Here is a 12455-nt window from a genome sequence, read left to right on the forward strand (position 1 = left end):
GTTTTCTTGTTTGTAAAAATAGAATATAATGATAGAAATAAACAAACTGAGTGCTTCATCAGATAGAATTAGTCCAAACACAGTTAAAGGCAGTAGAGGCTTTAATCTTTTCCCCTTCAAGCTTAAATCACCTGCCATCCACAAAGTCACTGTTCATCCCACAGGAAAAACACTCATTACAGGCTGCTATTACGTTTGACTGCATCTCTCTCCATAACCTTGAAACATTGTTCACTCAGCCAAAAAACACCTAAATCCAGCCGGAGAGCCAGCGTCGGATTGGTCAATGTCCAGCGGTTACTTTTCCCAGCGGGCAACACAATTGCCTGTTGTGTTGTTGGAAACTATTACTATCAGGTGTAGGTAAGCCAGATAAAAACATAAAGGGGTGAGTGTTTAAATGGTAAAAAAAAACAATATCAGGAACACAAGCCAAGAAAATTACACTTCCAAGGAAACCTGAAATCCTATAGAGTCACTGTTCTTGAAGTATAGCTTGGTTTTCAATACACATTTTTGCAAAATAAATGCGATACTTCTGAATGTTGACAAAGTATAATTGCGCTTTGAATGTGTTTCCACTGAACGTTGTTTTGGGCAGAGAAAGACGGACGCTCAGAACCTCCTTATAACGCCCCGTATTCCTTTGTTGTTTCATGTCTAATGTGGCAGTATTGATTTTTAAGTCTAAGGCTAAGAAATGTCCCGGTCCCCTCTTCTGTCTACACGAAACCGCATCATGATTTTTAGGCGAGCAGTGGTCATGTGACCATGTACGTCACTTTCTGTGACGTGTATTTGCGGAAAAAGTGTATTCATAGCGCTTTAGTGACACATTTTAATATCGAAACGTCTGAAAAACCTCCTCGTGAAAGCGTAAAGATTTTTTAGCGATATTTCAGTGTTTCTTTCAAAATTCAAGTGTTTGCATTACCAGTGTTTATTGTGCTGTTTAGATTTTGCTCATTTCCATGGACAATGGAAATGCGGCTTATGACAATTCTTTACTATAGTCAGCGGGTGTCTGTTCTATTCTATATATTCTATGTTAGTTACTCCATTTTATACGGAAGTAATATAATAATTCACTGACATTTATTTTTAAAAATCAAATCAAAAATACCAAAAAACAAATATTTTATATATATTTGTGCACCAAGTCTTATGTGAATTTATTGTAACACTTTACATAAAGGTGCTTGTGATGAGCCTTAATAACCAGTAATTAAAGGTTAATACGCCTCTTCATAAGGACTTAATATATGACACTGATAAGGCTTTATAAGTGTTAATAAAAAGCTTAGTAAATACATTTATTAATGTCATTAACACGCTGAAGCTGCTTGTAATTGCATGTAATGAGCTTCTTAATAAGACCTTGTAAAAAATGAATAAGGCTACATGAGTGTTAAAAAGTTTCATAAATATATTTATTAATGCTATTAAAGGAAAACTGTTAATAATGACTTTATTAATCTTTATAAAGCACTATTCCCATTTTAGATTCAGTAGCTAGAGCAGCATTGTTAACTATCAATTAGTCCATAAATTCTTGATATATATATATATATATATATATATATATATATATATATATATATATATATAGCCATATTATAAATGTATAAGAATTCAATAATGCCTGATTAAGACAAATATAGCTTTAAAAATCTTAACAACATTGTACCAGTAAAAATGCTGTAGCTACTATGATTTATTACAAGCATTTTATTACAAGTCATTCAACAGTGTTGTGCCAACAGAAAATAATATTACAAAGTCTGTATACAGCAATGTGTGAAATGTGGCTTTAAGATGGGATCACAGAGGACGCAGCTGTCGCTAATTTCATGCCTTATATTTACTCGTCATACATGCATAATTCACCGATCAGGCCAGTGTAATAAGCACATGTTGTGTGATCTTGCTGCCGTCCCTGTCACCTGGACGTCAAACAGCAGAGCTATCTTCAAACAGCCGTGGAGGCCTTGGAATATTCCCTTTACTATTTACTAGGCTTTTATACTGTGCTAATTCAGCGAGAGGCTGATAAAAACCAAAGGGGAGACAGAGGTGGCAGTTCCATTTAGGTTCGTTATCCTTCACTGGCTCTGATGCAAATTACTATCCACCATCAAGGCCCAGTGTGTCCTCAGCGGTCATGCACTGTTTGGAATGTACCACCCCTAGACATCATGCATTGTATGACCAAGGTGAAGTGATTGTGGCAGATAAATGGAAGACATGTAACAGAAATCGTTCAGAAAAAACACTTTCAAACAAATGTCAAAATACTGACTTTATATATCCTAGGGCAGGGATGGGCCACAAAAATGTGAGTGTATCTGATCCCAGGGCCACATTATTAACATTTATGTCAAGCTCAGCATTTAGAATAATGACTGATCCAAGCATTAATTAAAGGCGCAGTCTGCAACTCTTATAAAAGTGACTTTTTGTCATATTTGCTAAAGCTGTCACTATTTAAGGACAGCTTTACATGAAACTAGTAGTTTGTGTGAAAAAAACAGACTCATTGAGCCCCCCCTGCTGCTCCTGCTGCCTTTGGCAGATTGCCAGAATGCACTGCGACCGAGCAAAAAGAACCAATCAGAGCCAGGATTGTGTTTGATGGGCTGTCGGACAGCTGTTGCTCACAGGCCCTGCCCCTTTCCCGGAGCTAGAGCGCCGTCTTTTTTACAGTGTATGGTCTGGAGGAATAGAAGCTCTTTCTTGCTTCTCTCCTCTTTCTTGCTTCTCTCGACGAGGTCAGTCGCACTCTCTGTTTCTCCCTCCCTTCCGTCTTATCTCTCTCCTAGCTGCTGCTTTGTCAGGTCTTGTGAAACTAACAAGAGCCTCTCTCTGCAACTCATCCAAAACCGGAATAATGGAATTAATTTGGTCTCTCAGTGCTATCGATCAGATTTTTTCGACGCAAAGAACCAGGGGTGGTGACCCCGCATGTCCAAGCGGGACGTTTGCGGCTGGATACACACTTGACCCTTGGAACAAGTGGCGAGTTGTGTGTCTGTCCATCCTTTCCGTGGAAGACGTGGAGGACATCTACATGATTGGAATAATGATAGTAGGCATGCTGCTGATCGGAGCTGGTGGCTTCCTAATCTATCGAAAAGTCCGTACTACGCTGGCGACTGTTTTGGAAAAGCTGCCAGTGATTTCTGAAGGATGTAGCAGGGCTCTGAACACTCAGACTCATGTGTTGATCGATATCAAAAGCAAGCAAGAGCTGCTTTTGGATCGTCTACGCGTTATGGATAACAACTGGGAGAAGTTCGAGACCCGGCTTGGAAGTGGAAACTAGGCCATTCATTGGATTACAGCAGAGAGACCCAGGACAGAAGGCTATTGGAAATTAACATAGCCTGTATCAAATCACATTGCTTATCTCCCTTTCGGCTCCCCAGCTGCCAAGGCTAAAGCCAAGGTTGTCTCAACTCTTATCACCAGGAAGTTTCTGCAGACGGCGGCTCTTACTCCCCCACTCCCTCCCCCCGCTCCTTCCCTACATTCCTCCTGGAACTGTTGATGCTGAACTTTTCCACACGTCATGTGGTTGTCAGTAACTCAGCTACAGGTCTTCAACTTCAAATGCCTCGTCGGCCATCTTTCCCCACCTCCCATCCGCAGCTGCATGGAGGCGTGGTTGCAGCGCCGACTGGCAGCACGCCCATGTCCCCAAACGGCTGGACTCCTGTTGTTCTTCCCACCTGACCCCCTCCCCCAGCCAACCTCCCACCTAACCCTTCCTACATGCCTTGTCTCGAGTTGTTTGACTGTGTCATGCTTACATTTATGTTTGCAGAGGCGGTTTTTTTCCTGGTTTCACACTGCTTTCTCTGTTTAGGGAAATCAGTTTCAAACTGGCAGTTTTTTTCCCCTCACCCCTCCTCTCCTCCTGTTATTGATCCCTTTTTTCACCTAAATATGTGGGCGCCGCAAATGGCTGCTCCGGTGTGTTGATGTGTCTCCTTTCACTGCAACTACCTAGTCAAATTCCTCGTATTGTTCTAAACTGTACCTGGTCAATAAAGCTCTTCTGATTCTGATTCTGATTCTGATTCTAGAAGATGGAATTAGTGACTTTTCTGCTTGAAAGGTAATTACTTCTGCTTGATTTACATTATGTTTGATGTGTAATTGTTACACTAGAACTCTGTAGTGCATGTGTTGTTCATGTGGGCTGCTGTAAGTGACACTGTGTTGTTGCTGCTGCTCCTGCTGAGGTGTGTGCGCATTGCGAGAGAGAAGTGCTGCAGTAATATGCTTTTAACAGAGCATGTTATATTACTGTGATGTTGCTGTCGGACTAACGTTAGCTTGTTAGCTCCTCCGAGGAAGGGACTTTGGAAAGTTTGGGGGCAGGGCAAGAGAGCAGCGGGGAGGGAAGGGGAGAGAGGGATCTGAGAGTTGCGGACTGCACCTTTAATACTAGGGTGGGGGGAAGGTTTTGTCTTTTTTTGTCTTTGTGGTTTTGTTGTTTTGTCAGTTTGTAGTCATTTTGTGTGTTTTTGGAGTCGTTATGTGCATGTGTGTTTGTTATTTTTGTTGTCTTGGTGTAATTTTGTGTATTATTCTGTCATTTTTTGCATTAATGTTGTCGATTTGTGTGTTTTCTGGTGGCCCTGGGGTCAGATTGACCCTAAGGGTGAAATGTGTTAGTAATATTTGAGGCTTTGTGTTGCTTCCTTGTATTCTAGCACACAGGAAGTAGCACAGCTATAGCTTCAAACCAGTCCAAGTGTTTTAGTCCCATTTTTGATTCATAAGATTCCATAGATATTTATTATTAGGTGCAAAGGTGACACCATTATAACCCCAGTAAAGACCAGCAGTTCATTCTCATCCCAGCTGTGTCCCCTCATCTTTAGACGATGAAGCCAGCTGATCTGCTACCTGGTATGTGAGAGGCCCAGCTGCATTGCTTTCCTTTCATTTCTCCTCCACCTGTCAGACACAGTGATGGTGGTGTGCTCCCATCGGCCTATCCAGAAACAAAAGCATGTCATCTGGTGCTGGACAGATTGCACCTGTTCATGGTGAAGTTCACATGCGATGAAAATGAGATTCTTTTCATAACATTAGCATTTCATGACTGCTGGAGAGGCTTTTTAGGATTTAGGTTCACAGCACGCGAGCAGAGGAAGGAGAGCGGAAGAAACGGGGATTGAAACCAAATGCAGAAAATAAGTTGGTGGAATGGGAACCTCCCTGCATAAATATAAAAGCACGGGACCAATGTTGCTTCAACAAATCAATCAGGCAGTGGATGGAGGGCACAGCTGGCTTGGTGGTGATACTGAAGCATTGCATAATGCAGAGATGGACAAGTTTTATCACAGTGGGCCCCAAAAATGTGACTGTCAGATCCAACTGCCAAGTTGTGAACATTCATATCAGAATTTAGAATAATGACCAATCTGAACATTAAAGCTGCAGTGTGTATGTTTTTTTTTTTGGCATTATTTGGTCAAAAATCCATAACTGTCTTTGAGCAAATTGTAATCCAAAGTGTTCTGAGTGGACAGTGAATCACTTCTCTTTCTCCTGGCCCTGTAAATGAAGTTTAGAAATACAGGAGCGTGACACCGGACTTCAGCCAATCAGTGATCTTTCTACCAACAGAGCGATCCATGAGCTATTTTAAGCGTTACTTTTGGCTGCTCTAGTTGCTCCTCAAAATTCTTGTCAAAAGGGAAGGAGTGATGGCAGTTTTTCCAGCAGAAGTCTCCATCGTGGCTTTTAACATAGCGGTTACTCGACAAAGCAAGAGGAAAAAGGAAGCCTAAGGTGGAGAATTGTTCACAAGAAGACCGGTAAAGTTTTGTTCAAAAGGGGAAAGGGGAACGTGGAGCGTTGTACGATTCTACATACTGCAGCTTTAATACAAGAAAAAACAAAGGGTTTATGTGTTTTATGTATCCCTTATTAAAAAAGGTAGTTAAATTATTTCTCTGCATTTAATCCATTTTCCCAGAGGGGTAGCAGTGGGATGCCACAGTGTAACCCGCGAGGAACAGTTAGGGTTAAGGGATCCCACAGTGATGGCCCAGGTGAGATTCAAACCGGTGACCCTCCTATTACCAGCCCGCTTCCTACTCTTTTTTGTGGTCGTTCTGTATAAATTATTGTTATTTTTGTTATCATCTTATGTGTTTTTGGAGTCATTTTGTGTATTTTTGTTATTTTATGTGTTCTGTTATTTTTGTTATCTAGTATGTTTTTTTGTGTAGATTTGTTGTCATTTTGTATTTCTTTGTTATTTGTGTATTTCTGTTGTCATTTGTGTTTTTGTGTGTTTTGTTGTAGTTTTGTATAGTTTTTTTTTTAATCATTCTGTGGACTCTTGTGATCATTTTGTATGCTTCTTTCTCATTTTCTGTGGCTTTTGGAGTCAATTCGTATTGTAATTGTTGTGTATTTTGGATGTTTTTCAGTTATTTTTCTGTATTTTTGTGTAAGTCCTCTGACTTTTTTCCTATTTTGTGTGCTGTTTTTAGTCGTTTTTGTGCGTTTTCTTTTGGGGGGGCCGCACAAAATTAGACCGAGGGCCGCATGTCGCAGTTGCCCTTGACAGTGGAGATTTTTTTTTTTTTTTATGTAAACATGAAAGAAATTCACCTGTTTATGCCTGGCTACAGTTAATAATAATAATTCATCAGTTTTATATAGCGCTTTATCATACACACTCAAAGTCACTTTACAGAATAAAGGCATTATTCTTTCACTCCACACTTAGTGGTGGTAAACTACTATTGTAGCCACAGCTGCCCTGGGGCAGACTGACGGAAGCGAGGCTGCCATAGTGCGCCATCGGCCCCTCCGACCACCACCAACACTCACTCACACTACATTCATACTAGGCAATGTAGGTGAAGTGCCTTGCCCAAGGGCACAATGACAGATACCACTGGGTGACTGCCACCCCACTGTGGCACCTGGAATTCTCAGTGGTCTCCCATCCAACTACTAACCAGGCCCAGACCTGCTTAGCTTCCGAGATCTAACGGGATCGGGCAATGACAGGCTGGTATGTCCTAAAAATGTCTTAAAAATCCAGAAGTCCACTCAAGTGAAGCAAAGGAAATATGGAGCAGCCCCATGGAGGACAGCCACTGTAACTGGCAGTATGAGCTTTCCATTGAGGTATGTGTAAAAATGTCTGACTCAGCTGGAGGGGCATTTTAGTCTTTTAATGTCTGGCTGATGAGAATAAGAGAAAAAAAATCTATTTTTTTCTGTTTTTCCAATATTGCTTCACAGCTAAGGAGTAGATCCTGACCAAATGGATGGTTCAGTGATGTGAAAAGTGTATCTCTGTCTTTGCATTTTGACATTTTTCTCCTGCCTTGCTCAGCACTGGTAGATGCTTTTAACTTGAGTCATGTATAAATGTATAAAACTTCAAGTAAAGTGTGAATGATCATGGTACCAGGATCAGGATCACTGATCCAGATAACTGCCAATATCTGGCAGAGATTATTTGACGCTTGGCAGAGGTTTGCTCTCTCTGATGGCTCTTGTATTGGTTGTGCTTCCGTTATCTACTTGTCAAAAGACTCAAAATAATCTTTACATTTGCATGATGCTGTACTATTGTTCCTTAATGTGCGTTGTCCCTTTTAGAAAATGAAATGAAATTAAACGACTTTTCCGAGCTGCCCTGATTTTTGACCATGAATCCTTTAACAAGTTCAGTTGTACAGATTTCATTTTTAATCTCAAATTGTTAAAAGAACTCTCAATTTTTCCCACATCCTGCAAATTTGGCTGCAAAGTGGGTCACAAAATCAAATACATTTAAAGTGAAGGGACTGTGACTGATATCTGTCACTTATTGCTTTGATATTATGAGTGCCTTACATATTTGATTGTTTATTGATATGTGGAAGGGCAAACTAGTGCACAATAATGATTATTTTACCACCTAAAATCTGTGGCCCACTTAAGATAAACTGCTGACACCCCTGGTTTAGAGGGTCCACGTTCTTAGCTTTTTCTCTTCAAACATCAAAAGACTGCAAAAATTAGCCGTAACTGTAGCTTTGCAAAGTTGCTTATTAAACACGTTGGTTGACTACGACGGCTCTGTCCCAAATCTGGAGCGATGCCTATCTCTACTTCTGGAAGCGCCGCCGCTGCTGCTCACTATCAGCACCCTTCATCAAGCAGCATGTGTTGCCGATTAGCCCCATGTGACGCTGCTCCTACTGCCACCCTCTCTATCTCCCTTTCCCATTCTCAAGGTCACAACAACACTGAGGCGCCAAGAAGCGGCAGCACATTGGAAAAGCATGAACGCAGCATGAAATGGGCTTTCCCGGCCATGCAAAACAGGCTGGGGTGCTATTTTAAACGGCTTGTTGATGTGCACTCGAAGTATTCTAATGAGCTTTTGTTTGCCCTCTCCACACCATGGCTGACTAAATGATAAGGCAAGTTTTTGTAGATTGGCTAATTACAGTTTTTTTTGGATTGCTCAATGGTCAAAGCTGAAGCCGCATGTTCAAAACTGTCAGCACAGTCTGCAAAACAGAAGTCCATGTGGAGTAAACCAGTGGTTCTCAAACTTATTTCTAAATCCAAGTCCCCCCTTTGTCCTACTACAACATTTTACTCAGATTACTATATGAAAAACCATCTAGAGAGCACAATGATGGAATAATGACTGGCTACGTTTACTTGGGAATTTTCATTCCTCTTTAATCTGACTATGTAAACACTTAATTCCTAATGCTAATTTAATTTCGAATTAAACTTAAATTCGAATTAGGTGGCTGGGTTATTCCGTTTTTAATTCCGAATTAAATAATTCGTCTTAAACACTTAATTCTGCTTTAAATTAATTCCGGTCGTTTTGCGCATGTACGACTTGCAGCAATGACGCACTGGTGACAACATAATCCAACATGGCGGCCCGGAATAGAGCCGACGCTATTTAAGAAGCGCCTTAAAATTCATGGATATAATGAATAAAGTGGATGAACGGAGGCATGCCCTAAAGTGGAATTAACTAAAGCTGAATAAACCAGTTTTCCAAGTAAACCTCAATTTGGGAATTAGTATTTCCATGTAAACACAAAGGAGATCGCTTTAATTCCGAATGATTTTTTTCGGAATAACTAATTCCGAATGAAAAAAACATCATGTAACCCTGGCCAGTGACAAAACACATTTAATCTCATTTTGTAAATTTAAAAACACATTCAAAACAGAATGTCTTCTGCAGCCACATTAAAATCCATTGAACATTATATCAAAATATTGGCAACAAAAATAAATAAAATGATGATGCAACACAGAGACCACATTCTGATTTCTGACATTCTGCATTTTAGTGCTTATGCAAAAGCCAAACTAGTCCATTCTTGGCTAAGGCACTGAATGACCTAAAGCCGGCCTGGCCAGGAGGCGAACTACTAGAGCTGATATGAGTCTGTTTCCTCCCTGAATGGGACGTGCAGTGTACAACATTAAACATATGCAAACACAGAGGGAGTCCCAGACAGCTCTCCTGCTGATATAAAGAGCTCCCTCTTCCTCTTCCTCTTCCTCTTCCTCACTGGCTGCTAATGCATTCCCTGGCATCCCTGCTGTTGTGCTCACAAGCATCCTCACTTAGTACATGGTCTCTCTTTCTAATGCAAAACAAATAAAAGGTGTGTGTGTGTGTGTGTGTGTGTGTGTGTGTGTGTGTGTGTGTGTGTGTGTGTGTGTGTGTGTGTGTGTGTGTGCGTGTGTGTGTGTGTGTGTGTGTGTGTGCTGCTATCTAGTGCTCATTACTGGAACTGAATGGATAACCTTATTTACTTGTCTCATAAGATAAGCCTATATGGTTTAATATTGTTGTATCACTCATGTTATTTATGTATTTATTTATTTATTTGAAGATAACAGTGCACATCAATGCAGTGGTTCTCAACATTTTCAGCCCACAACACCAAAAAAAAAATGTGACGAAGTCATGTGGACACAGGGCCATCTATAAGGGGGAATAAAAGGGAGGGCTTTTTGGGGTCCATCCATAAAGTCAGCAAAATGATGGTCCATTGTTCTATGAATCTGTAATAACCACATTTATTTATTTATCTGAATAATATCCACTGTTATCCAGGAAGTTTATTATTCGTATTTGGCCCATAGTATATAGTCATCTTAAAGATATAAAATAAGATAAATCCCTGTTTAAATCAGAAATAAATGAATTAAAAGTGACCAAATATGGTGGGAAAAGTGTTGTAATGGAATTTTAAAAACCATAGAAATTGGTTAAGATTTACAAATTAGAGTGGCCAAAAAATGACAGAAAAGGAGATCAAAGTGTCAATATTGGAAGAATTATAAGTTAGTTTAGTTTAAACTGGCAAATAACAGCCACGATAAATTGTAAATGTGGTTAAATAGGCAAAAACAAGCATGAAATATGGTGAAAAGAGTTTAACAGTGACAATAATGGGTCAACATATGTGACATTAGGTGAGGAAAGTGTTGGAAAGGGTTTATAAGTTCTGAAAATGTCTTGAAAGTGGAAATAAAAATGCAGCAAAGGCATTGAAATGTCATAGAGAAGTGGCAGAAATGGGTGTAATGGAGCAAAAATACATTAGAATGAGCAAAAATATGGCAAAAAAGAGTGATGAAAATAGCTTAAAATATGGCAAGTTTGGTGTAGTTGCAGAAAAAAGGTTGAAAAAAAAAAGAATCAAAAATTGGCTCAAATTGTTGAAAAAATTTTCTTAGTTTCTTGAAGGCTTCTGGCATCTGGCAAGTGTCTCGCGACCCCAAATGGGGTCCCGAACCCAAGGTTGAGAACACCTGCATTAAAGAACACCAGTAGAATACTTTGTGTATAAATGCTAGATTTAACTCTGAGCTACTTTCCATTCGTTGTCCTCATAGATTTAAGACAATGACAATAAAAGATACAGACATAGACATAATGTATACATTATTTACAACCAACTGAAGCCATTTCTTATTGATATAAAAAAAAAACTCCTATTGATGATAACATGACTGATGCGCTTTTAACCATTTTAACAAAAAAATCTGTAAAGGTAGAACAGTTTTGCTTATTGATTGGAAGACTATTCCAATGTGCATCAGAAATGGTCTTACAGTATGTCCAGTGGTGGTGGTGTGTCTGAATGTGACCTCACAGTCCCCTCTAGTGGCTGATCTAGTTCTTAGATTGCCATCTTTTTGTCTTAAAAATGTATAGATGACGCAGGCATATTTAAAAATTCCAAAGTTGTGAGAAGAATTGGGGGTTTTTTTTGGCAAAAATTCTACAGGTTTTAGTGCATTGTTGTTAGCAAATGACATTACAGTAATATTCTTTTTTGGAGCATGTGCCCATATTAATTAACAAAATGTCATTAAAGCATACATATGTTCTGTATTGCTGCCTGACATATGAATTTGGTGTTTGGGCCATTAATCCATTTTTCAAATGACAATTACTATAAAACTCCATATAGTCTATATACAGTATTTAAATGTGCCCCATATAACACCGTACGCCCATTAACTCTAAAACAACCATTCAACTGCATCATTGCGTCTAATATCAAACTGATGTTTTCTTGTAAACAAATGGTATAAGTAACTCACTTTGGTTGATTGTTGCTTTACTTTTCTATTCCATTCGTTATTTTGTCTCAAACTTCAACAACAAAAATACAACAAAACGATAAAAGCAGGAAGTCAATTATAAAATATGCAGTCATTAACGGCTTTTTGACACAGTGTATGTACAGAAATATAATGAATATGTAACACTTATCTGGCCCCGCCCCTTCCTTACTTTCAGAGTCTATTTCTAACCATTCGACCGCATTCAATGTGTCTCATTCAAAAAATAATAATTGACTTTTTTTTGCTTCATATTTCATTAACTTTTGTAATTTGATGGGTGCAAGTGATTAAGCATAAAAACATCAATCAAGGTGGTTTATTATAGGGATGCACCAAAATGAAAATTTGTGGCCGAAGCCGAATAAATTATAAACGCTTGGTCAAATACCAAATACCGAATATCGAATGCGGTTGTTAAGTTTTTCACTATTTTTTTTAAATAGTGCATAAATAGCCTAGAATACATTTTTAGACATGTTTTTTAAAGAAAGTAAATGTTTATTGAATATTCTGACATTTTTTTAAATATTCCGGTAGCCTTTGTTTTTCAAAAAAAAAGCACAACAAAGTTGTTCATTTATATTAGGCCTTCAAATAAAACATAACATGCATTCCAAAAAAACTAAAGTCCATTAAAGGGGAGGTATGATGAAAAAGTTACTTTATAAGGTTTTTTGCTACAGTGATATACATCCTTTTAGCCTGATTCAGAGAACCAAAGTGGAAAAAGTTCTGTTTCCTCCCTCCATTGTTAGTCCACATTTTGTAAAAAGTCAGCTTTGAACGGGACAGTTGGATTT

General features: G+C 39.1%; 1 pseudogene; it reads right to left on the minus strand.

Annotated features, from left to right (window-relative positions):
• Nucleotides 1–6944: 6944 nt before the first annotated feature.
• Nucleotides 6945–7062, minus strand: LOC114458139 (uncharacterized; annotated as a pseudogene).
• Nucleotides 7063–12455: the final 5393 nt, after the last annotated feature.

The sequence above is a fragment of the Gouania willdenowi genome, chromosome 24, assembly GCF_900634775.1.
Source record: "Gouania willdenowi chromosome 24, fGouWil2.1, whole genome shotgun sequence".
In the NCBI taxonomy this organism is placed as follows: Eukaryota; Metazoa; Chordata; class Actinopteri; order Blenniiformes; family Gobiesocidae; genus Gouania; species Gouania willdenowi.